The sequence below is a fragment of the Triticum dicoccoides genome, chromosome 6B, assembly GCF_002162155.2.
Source record: "Triticum dicoccoides isolate Atlit2015 ecotype Zavitan chromosome 6B, WEW_v2.0, whole genome shotgun sequence".
In the NCBI taxonomy this organism is placed as follows: domain Eukaryota; kingdom Viridiplantae; phylum Streptophyta; class Magnoliopsida; order Poales; family Poaceae; genus Triticum; species Triticum dicoccoides.
The window spans coordinates 660,434,862-660,443,733 of NC_041391.1; the positions used below are offsets into that span (position 1 = coordinate 660,434,862).

General features: G+C 45.9%; 1 pseudogene; it reads left to right on the forward strand.

The window, feature by feature from the left end:
- Positions 1 to 8,872, forward strand: part of LOC119321996 — an 11,603-nt pseudogene extending 2,731 nt beyond the window's left edge.

Below are 8,872 nucleotides of genomic sequence, written 5' to 3' on the forward strand. Positions count from 1 at the left end.
CACCGCGCCGCCTCTCGCCCGCCCTCAACGCCGCCGGCCGGCCTCGCTGCCGCGCGCGCACGCGCGCGCCTCTCTACAGAGAGCGAGATCGTGGAGAGAGAGAGAGAATTTTTTTTTCTTTTTTTGTTCTTTTTAATTTTAACTAGTTAATTAGTTTAACAAAAACGGTAAAATAACTTAAAACTTGATAATTAACAAAAAAAACGTAAAATTTGATAATTAACAAAAAAACGTATATACGGAGAGGGGGCGGCGAGGGGGGCGGCGATGCGCGCGTTGTTTTTTTTAGGGATCGAGAGGGGGCGGCGAGGGTTATACATGTGTGTTGTCCTCGCCTCCCTCTCCGTGACGCCATCGTCTGCCGCCCCGTCTCGCGCTCTACCGCGACACCCTCTCCCACCCCTTCCTCGCCCCCTCACTTTGCCACCGCCCTTTCGCCACCGCCACCGCCACCGCCCCCCTTCTTCACTTAATTAATTTGTTTTTACTACATGTTTTCAGGACTGACATAATGGCGGACGATAGAGCTGACCCGATTATGGACAACTATGATCCGGACGGTGAAGCACATATGTTCGGCATCATAAACGACGATATTCTATATGTGCCGACCGGACAAGAAGAAGATGATATCTCTTCTTATCTGAACCTTGACGGTGAAGATGAAGAGCGCCGTCAGCAAGATGATGCCGAACAAACGTCGATAAACGACGATCTTCAAATGGAAGTAGCAACCACCTCCGGCGCCGAGGTATATATATACATTGAGCCTCTGGTGATACAAACTAACTGATTTGAATAAATATGTGTGTACTAACGCGTGCGACTCTCTTTCTTATTTTAGCCCTCGGCCGGATCGTCGAAACAATCGAGTACGTCGTCAAAGCGTGGCGCAACCAAGACGATGAAACAAGGAGAAACATGCACCATCGAGGTTGTCGACAGTGCAACCGGCAGGCCGCTGGAGCCCCGCAAGAACGCCACCAAGTTTGTCAACCAATGCGGAGTCATTGTTAGAGACAACGTCTCGATCACCGTCCAGGAGTGGAATAAGCCAAAGAAGGCACGAATTGCTGGTTTCACTTTTGTCGATAAGAGAACAAAAAAGATTAAGGAATGTAGAGTAAGGAACATCCATGATGTTGGGTTCATTGACCCACACATCGTTAATGGATATGTGTTGGAGCATCACCCCGCCGACATGGAGGCAGACCTGTGGCAGTTTCTTACAAAGCAGGAACTCAAAAGTGATATTCTATTTCCTTACCATTTTGGGTGAGTGTTTCTGTCTTGAGCACATTCTCTTTTGTTTACTCCATGCATGGTATGTGGCCGGCTAATCGATGAGTTATGCATGACGTACTGTGCATGTATCGTGTCCGCAGGTTCCACTGGATTCTGCTAGTAATTAAAGTTGACACCTCAGAATGTCTCGTCCACGACTCTCTGAATAAGGATCCAAAGCTTTGGGGCGGCATGAGAAGAATGCTGCAGAAGTAATTATTTTCATTCATTTGCGCTCTATATCGATCGGCCTATTTCGTTCATTTCCTAATATCAAGTAACTAATAACTCTCTTGTTCATTTAATTTTCTTTGCCTCATAGGGTTTGGAGACGGTTCGTAGATACAAAGGTCGGTGAATTCAAAAAAGAGCTAGAATTCAAAAGGTCAAAGGCTAAGAATGGTGAGGATATTCAGCCAGCGGGGACCAATCTATGTGCATACTATGTCTGTGAGATGATCCGGAGATACACCTCTGAGCGGGTTCCGAGTGATACCAATGCTCAGAGGAATAACCTCCGGATGATGCTTAGTCCAGAAGCTCGCTTCCGACCACTTCAAGAGGAACTAGCTGGATGGTTCAGGAGGGAAGTCCTCCATCCTAAAGGAGAACACCATTACGAGGACGTAGAACTTTATATGCATTAAATTATGTATGGAAACTTGTTCAAAATTGTATATGGTCATCTGATGATATTGAATATATATTGTATATTCCTCTTGAATTCTTTTTGGTTCTAATTTCAAATTTGTTTGAAATTGTACATTCATATGCATGTATGTAGTACCGTAGAATATGTGAAACTCCTTCAAAATTAAAATAAAGCACAAAAGAAATAAAACAATACAAATTAAACAGAAAACAGGTTTAGGGGGGGGCTAAAACCCTAAACCTGCGGCGGCCTTTAGTCGCGGTTGGCCAGAAGAACCGCGACTAAAGGTCCTCCGCCCCGACGGCCGCCTGGCGCCCACGTGGACGGGCCTTTAGTCGCGGTTCTTAAGCAACCGCGACTAAAGGGGGGGCCTTTAGTCGCGCCTGTTTGGTCGCGGTTGCGCAACCGCGACTAATGGCAGTTGCGAACCGCGACCAAAGGCCCTTTTTCCACCAGTGTGTGTTTGCCAATTTGACCGGATTCTTATTTTATGGAAATGATAAGTTTTGGTGGTATTTCCGAATTGCGTTTGCCTTCATGCCCAACCAGACCAGTTGTGCACAATCAAAGAATAACACGAGTTGTTCGAAATGCAGTGATTTCTAGTGCTAGTATCGTCTTACTTATCTGCTTGATCCTAGCACTAGTTGTCTTCTCAAAAAATAAATTAAGAGTACCATCTGTCAGAACAGCACCATTATCTCCGTCGTTCATGGATGACATGTATCCTAGAGTTTCTTACTCAGACCTGGCCCAGGCAACAGATGGCCTCACAGACAACAATATAGTTGGCACAGGACGGTATGGATGTGTTTATAAGGGCAGGCTGCTGCTGAAAGAGTCCGTAATTACTGTCGCTGTGAAGGTTTTTGACGCTGAGCAATCTGGCTCTTCAAAAAGTTTTGTGGCTGAGTGTAAGGTGCTTAGCAAAATTCGCCACCGGAATTTGATTGGTATCAGAACTTGCTGCTCTGGCTTGAACCAAAATGACTTCAAAGCCATTGTATTTGATTTCATGCCTCACGGTGATCTTGATAAGTGGTTACATCAGGACACATATGCACCTAATTCAGTCAAAGTTCTAACACTAATGCAGAGACTGAGCATTGTCGCTGATATTGGGCGGCACTAGACTATTTGGACAACAACTGCCAGCCAGCAACAGTTCACCGTGACTTGAAGCCCAATAACATTCTTCTTGGGGAGGGCATGGTTGCTCATGTCGGGGACTTTGGCCTAGCGAAGATTCTCATGTGGAAGATTGTCGAAGCGTCTCAACCTCCAAACAGGAGGCCCACAGGGTATATATTGATCTATTGGGGCGCACCACCCAATAGCGCATACATATCGTAACAGAGAGGAGATACATCGAGGGATTACAGGAGAAGAGATAGAAAGATAAATGAGTACATTGTTAAGATAAATCTATCTCTAACTACCTATGCGTTCTACACAAGATAATGGTTAACACTTCCCCTTAATCACAACTACACAAGTTGAGATTATGCTTAAAGTCTTCAAAGCTTCTTGTAGGAAGTGCCTTTGTGAACCCATCTGCAATCTGATCTTTAGAAGGTATGAATTTGATATCCAATTCTTTGTTTGCAACTCTTTCTCTGACAAAGTGAAAATCTATCTCAATGTGTTTAGTTCTTGCATGAAAAACAGGATTAGCAGAAAGATAGGTTGCACCAAGGTTGCCACACCAAAGTATAGGCGTCTGAGTATGTGATACTCCAAGTTCTCTTAACAAAGCTTGCACCCAAATAATTTCAGTTGTAGCATTAGCTAATGCTTTATACTCTGCCTCAGTACTGGACCTGGAAACAGTAGCTTGTTTCTTGGCACACCATGAAATCAAAGTAGGTCCATAAAAGATAGCAAATCCCCCTGTTGAGCGTCTATCATCCACACAACCAGCCCAATCCGCATCAGAAAAAGCACTGATGCGAAGAGACGAGGATTGTTTATAGCTAGACCAATGTGTGTTGTATTCTTTACATACCTCAAGATGTGCTTGGCAGCTGTCCAATGGGTTGTAGTAGGTGCATGCAAAAACTAGCAAACTTTATTGACTGCAAAGGAAATGTCAGGTCGAGTAAGAGTCAAGTACTGTAATTCTCCAACAATGCTCCTGTAACTGGTGCTATCTTCCTGATTCAAAAGTGCTCCTTCTGTCAAGGATAGCTGTTCTGAGCTGGACAAGGGAGTTGGAGAAGGTTTACAATTTTGCATACCAACTCTGCCTAACAGATCAGTCACATACTTTCCTTGTAATAAGTGAATGCCATGTTCAGTTTTCTTGACTTCTATGCCTAAGAAGTAATGTAAGTCCCCTAGATCCTTTAGAGCAAAATCTGCCCTAAGATATTTTAACAGTGCTGTTATTGCTTCATTATGTGAACTAGTCACAATAATATCATCAACGTAAATGAGAACAAAAATGATGTCTGAAACTTGTTGTAAATAAACAAAGAAGTGTCAGACTTGGATGGAAGAAACCCAAGCTTTTGCAATTTCATACTCACCCGAGAGTACCATGCTCGAGGTGCTTGCTTGAGCCCATACAAAGCCTTGTCAAGTTTGCAGACATGAAACGACACATTTTTGTCCTCAAACCCAGGAGGTTGTTTCATATAGACCTCCTCTTCCAGAACACCATAAAGAAACGCGTTCTGTACGTCTAGCTGTCTGAGACTCCTCCCCCGGGAACAACAGCAGAGAGCACAAGACGAATAGATGCAGCTTTGATAACAGGGCTAAAAGTATCTTCATAGTCAATGACATAGCGCTGTTTAAATCCTTTTGCTACCAAACGTGCTTTGAACCGATCAATTTTACCATCTACTTTCTCTTAATTCTATAGACCCATTTGCAATCAATTAAATTGATACCTTCACGATGAGGAACTAGGTGCCACGTCTTATTGCGTGGCAAAGAAGAAAACTCATCCTCCATTGCTTGTTTCCAGCGTGAATCACCAAGAGCTTCATGCAGAGTCTTGGGTTCACTAGATTCACCTGTCAAGCAAGTCATGCAATATTTTTGTAATTACCCCCTGTTGAAGCCGTGTTCGTGGAGGTGTAGGAACGACCACAGGGGAGTCAGCCGCAGGAGATCTGGGCCACTGCAATAGCAGATCCTCTGCAGCATGGGATCCCGAGGCTGATTCAAGGGCAGCGGCGCGCGATCCGACCGCGCTGGGGGAATCATGCGCCGGTCGGGCCTCGAGAGCAGGTCGGTCAGTTGGTGCAGGCCCGCGCCAATGAGGCGCGACTGGTAAGGTGGTGGCGGGCCTAGCAGCGCCCGTGACGGGCCCAGCAACGCCTGGCGAGGGAGACGTGGGGCCCTCGGACCGACCAGCACAGCGTGAGCATAAGAAGCCGGGTGGGGAGCCCGACAGGAGCGGAGAGGCGGGCCCTGGCGGTGATCCCGCGGCTGATCCGCCAGCGAGAGATTCGCCTGTCCCATCTGGCGCAGGCACCTGGGGGATCCCGAAGCAGATCCACCGGAGGAATGCGTGCACATGAAATATTGCCCTGTAGCTTGATTTTGGACACCATTTTCAGCACTGTTTGCACCACTGTGATCTGTAGTAACTTCTGAAATAGAGTACTCAGGTAAACCATTAGGAGAGTTAGGCAAAACTTGATCATCACAATTATTTGCTTCCCCACTATCACTCTTTATGAGATGAGGAGCTAACAGTAGGATCTCTTTGTGAAGGAGAGCACCGGCATTTGGATGATGTTTAGCAAAAGGAAATTGTGTTTCATCAAAGACAACATCGCAGAAATATAGACACGACCAGTGGAGACATCTAGACACTTGACTCCCTTGTGTTGGCTACTATAACCCAGAAAAACGCACTATTTGAAACGAAACATGAGTTTTCTGTTGTTATATGGACGAAGATTGGGCCAACATGCACAACCAAAAATACGAAGAGGAGCATAATCTGGTTTAGTGTGGAAAAGACGCTCAGTGGGTGTTTCATTCTTAATAACTCGGCTGGGTAGGATGTTAATAAGATGAACAACAGTGAGATAGGCTTCATCCCAAAACTTGAGGGGCATGGAAGCAGCCGCAAGTAGGGAGAGTCCCACTTCGACGATGTGTCTGTGTTTCCGCTCTGCGGAGCCATTTTGCTGGTGTGCGTGGGGGCATGATACATGGTGAGAAATGCCTAGCTTCTGAAAGAAAGAATTTAGCTTTTCATATTCGCCGCCCTAGTCAGACTGGACAGCGGTGATCTTCCTATCAAACTTCCTTTCTACAAGAGCTTGGAAATTGAGGAAGACTTGAAACACATCAGACATTTTCTTAAGAAGATAGATCCATGTATACTTGCTATAATCATCAATAAAGCTAACATAGTATGCATGTCTCCCAACAGAGAGAGGAGCAGGACCCCATACATCTGAAAATATGAGTTGTAATGGCTTAACAGAAATGCTAGTGGAAACAGGATAAGGCAACTGATGGCTTTTTGCTCTTTGGCAAGAGTCACAAATAGTTTCAGAATTGTGCTCCCCAACAACCGGGAGTTTATTTGTACTAAGAATTTGTTTGACAATGGAAAAAGAAGGGTGGCCTAAACGGGCATGCCATCTCTCCAACGACAACTTGATGGCACTACACACTTGTTTATTGAATCGCTAACTTGAGGAATCAACGAGTACAGTCCATCCACGCATCTACCTCAGATAGAGGATTTGCTTCGTGACCTGATCCTTGATCAAAAAGAAGAATGGGTGAAATTCTAAAAATACATGATTGTCAAGGGCAATGCGATGAACGGATATGAGATTTTTTGATGAAGTTGGACAATGCAAAATATTATTGAGGTGGATATCTCTATGTGGGGAAGGAATAATTGAATGACCAATATTGCTTATCTCTATACCTGTACCATCAGCGTTGTGAACTTGCTCATGACCATGATATTTCTCATGCATGGTGACCTTCTCGAGCTCATGGGTGATGTGGTTGGAGGCACCAGAATCAGCATACCAATTGGTATCTACTCCATAAGACTTGTTGGCTGCTGTGGCAACTTTCTTTTTCTGTGAATTATCATCTGCATAGCGCCACTTGCATTGCTTTGCAATATGGTTAGTTTTTTTTGCAAATCTGACATTTTCCTTCATATTCATCATACCCTCTGAAGTTATTATTGTAGTTGTTCTGGCCTCCCCTGTTGTTGTTGTAGAAGGGGCAACCACCATTGTTGTAGTTGTGTTCTCCGCTGTCTCCGGAGTTGGAGTAGTGGCCACCATAGCCACCACCATGGTTGCCACCACCATCACCGTAGTGGCCGCCACTGCCACCACCGTGGGAGTTGGGGTAGTGGCCGCCACCACCGCCGCCGTCATACCCACCACGACGAGAACCACCGCCACCGCCACGGTAGCCTTTGGAAGGGCCACCTCGTCCACGGGAGGCGGCGTTGGTCGATGATTTGAAGGCTTGGCCGCCGGTGCCTTGGAACATCTCAACCCTCTGGTCGAAGGTAGACACCATGTCGAAGAGTTCGTCGATGGTGGTTGGCTCAGGACGCACATCCATAGCGCTGATGATGGGCTGATATTCCATGTCGAGCCCGGATATGACGTGAGACACGAGTTCGTCCTCATCTATGGGTTTCTCGGCCGCTGCAATCTCATCAACAAGACCTCACATATAGCCCAGCAGCAGACTGGGTTCCCTTCTGAGCAGTGGTGAGGGAGATGCGGATGTGGTTGCAGCGGGAGCGGGATTGGGCAAAGAACATGTTGGCGAGGGCAGACCAGATGGCATGGGAGGTTTCAAGAGATGCTACTTGGATTAGGACTTCTTTCGAGAGATTGCGGAGAAGATAGGCAACAATCTGTTGATCTTGGATAAGCCAAGGCGCATAAGCAGGGTTCACAGCCACCTGATCTTTGCCCTCGGCGTTCTTGCTGGTGATGGTTTTGGGTGGTGCTTCTAGGGTTTTGTCGACGTACCCGAAGAGGCCCGCCCCCATGATCTGGGAACGAGCTTAGGCACACCAGAGAACATAATTGGAACGAGTGAGGGGTTCGGAGACGTTGTTGTTGAGGCCGTTAGAGATAACCGAGGTGGACGTCGACATTGTCGAGTTTGGAGGTGGAAGAAGGGTGGACGGGAGGGATAGCTAGACGAAGGGGAAGAGGGTAGCTCTGATACCATGTGGAAGATTGTCGAAGCGTCTCAACCTCCAAACAAGAGGCCCGCAGGGTATATATTGATCTGTTGGGACGCACCTCCCAATAGCGCATACATATCGTAACAGAGAGGAGATACATCGAGGGATTACAGGAGAAGAGATAGAAAGATAAATGAGTACATTGTTAAGATATATCTATCTCTAACTACCTATGCGTGCTACACAAGATAATGTTTAACATCTCACTGATCCAGAAGGCGAGCAATTGATCAATCAGAAGAGTTCAGTGGTTGGAACAATTGAATATGTTGCTCGAGGTAACTCATTTTTTTATCCTGTTTTTAGATCCAACAAGTGTTGGGGTGGTTTGACATATTATTAATGTGGGTTTGTGCACTGTAGAGTATGGTGAAGGTGGTCAGATTTCTCCATGTGGGGATGTCTATAGCTTTGGTATCGTGCTCCTTGAGATGTTTACATCAAAGACGCCTACAGATGCAATGTTCACAGATGGATTTACCTTACTAGAGTATGCAAAGATGGCATATCCAACACAACTAATCGAGATTATTGACCCTCTTCTGCTATCAGTTGAGAATACACGGGGAGATATCAATAGTATCATGTACTTTGTCACAAGACTTGCCCTAGAATGCAGTAGGAAAAGACCAACTGAAAGGTTGTCCATCAGAGATGTTGTAACTGAGATGAACAAGATAATGGCTTGCCATGCTGCAGGAGTAACTAGGCAAAGCAGTTCCGGGTGA